General features: G+C 43.4%; 1 protein-coding gene across 1 annotated transcript in view; it reads left to right on the forward strand.

Annotated features, from left to right (window-relative positions):
* The window catches only part of PFDN1 (prefoldin subunit 1), an 83,567-nt gene that overhangs the window by 75,357 nt on the left and 6,419 nt on the right, over positions 1 to 1,791 (forward strand). The window lies entirely within an intron of this gene.

Raw genomic sequence — 1,791 nt, forward strand, 5'->3', positions numbered from 1 at the left:
GTTAAATGGCTGTGTATGAATAAGTGCGCGACCTGCTCACTCCTCTAAGCCCAGTGCTCTTTGGGTCTAACGTATTGGGTGCTCAGTAAATGTTGGTTAAATGAAATATATGTCAGTTCTTGGTGCTGGGGATGAACCATTAATCAAGTCCAACAAGCTCCCTACTCTTATTCAGATACAGAATATAATAAAGAAATAAGCAGAAAGTAGAATGTAGCAAAGGTGATGATTTAGAGAGTTACTCCTTTTAATTGAGTAATCAGGGAAGTCCTCTTTGAAAACATGAAGTGAAAACAAGCAGCCAACCACTTAAATGTTATCCAGAAGAACAGTCCAGGTTGGAGGTACCGATGGTGCCTTAAGATTGGAATTATTTTGATGGAGTTGTGTAAGCAGTCAAAGTGGAAAAGTGGGGTAATAAGGTTGGAGTTCTTGGCAGGGATCAGATTGTGCAGGGCCTTATTGCCCAGGTTAGGGAGTTTGGATTTTATTCTAATTTTCATTGCAAGACATTAGAGAATTTTGAGCAGAAAGTAACCTGATTTACATGTTAAAAATTCATGACAGCCCTGACCCGCACACCAGAGGGTCATGGGTTCGATTCCTAGTCAAGGAGATGTACTTGGGTTGCAGGTTTGATCTGGCCCTGTGCGGGAGGCAGCCAATCAATGTGTCTCTCTCACATTGATGTTTCTCTCTTTCCCCTCTCTTCCCCTTTCCCCTCCCTTCCACTCTCTCTAAAAATCAATAGAAAAAATATCCTCGGGTGAGGATGAACAACGACAAAAAAAAGAAAGAAAGAAAAGAAAAGGGTACAGGCAGGTTATTTAGTAGAATGTCCCTTAACCGTATTTAATGCCTTAAATTATGTTTCCTCATAATATCACTAAAGTTATGCATCTTCGCCCAGAATTCTACAGAAGTGATGTGCATTGGTTCCCTGTGGCCATTAGAACAAATGACCACACACTGAGTGGCTAAGAAAACCACAGGTTTCCTGGGTCGCAGTGTGGGCGGTCGCAGTCTGCAGTGGGTTCACTGGGTCACAGTCACAGTGTGCTTGAGTGTGTAAAGGTTTCTTGGGCAGATTGAGCATCTTATCACTTGGGAATCTGACCCCATATAGTACCGGTGTCAGAGTCTTAGCAGGTAAAAGAACACCTGGGAGAAAAACAAGGTCAGTCAGCTGAACCAAGTCTTCTATCCCTATTTTCAGCAGAGAAGCCTTTATTTTCTCCCATGTGGCAGAAAATGGACTGCATTCGTTATTTATTGCTGAGTAACAGGTTAACCCCATACTTAGCAGCTGAAAATAACAAACATTTCTTTTAAAAATATATTTTTAAATTGATTTCAGAGAGGAAGGGACAAGGAGGAAGTGATTGAAACATCAATGATGTGAAAATAATTGATCAGCTGCCTCCTGCACACCCCGTACCGGAGATGGAGCCTACAACCTGGGCATGTGTCCTGACAGGGAATTGTACCGTGACCTCCTGGTTCATAGGTCGATGCTCAACCACTGAGCCACACTAGTCAAGCTACAACAAACATTTCTTATCTCAGTTTCTATGGGTCTGGAATCTGGGCATGGCTCACTGAGGACAATGCTCAGGTTTCTCATGAGACTACCTGCAAGTTTTTGGTGGGGCTGTGGTCTCACTTGAAGTCTCCACAGGGAAGTGATGCTTCCAACCTCAACCACTTCGTTGTTGGCAAGCCTCTGTCCTTTGACACAAGGGGTCCTCCTAGCTGGTCTCATGATGTGGCAGTTGCCTTCCCTTAAGAGGA

Source organism: Myotis davidii, unplaced genomic scaffold, assembly GCF_000327345.1.
Source record: "Myotis davidii unplaced genomic scaffold, ASM32734v1 scaffold545, whole genome shotgun sequence".
Lineage (NCBI taxonomy): Eukaryota > Metazoa > Chordata > Mammalia > Chiroptera > Vespertilionidae > Myotis > Myotis davidii.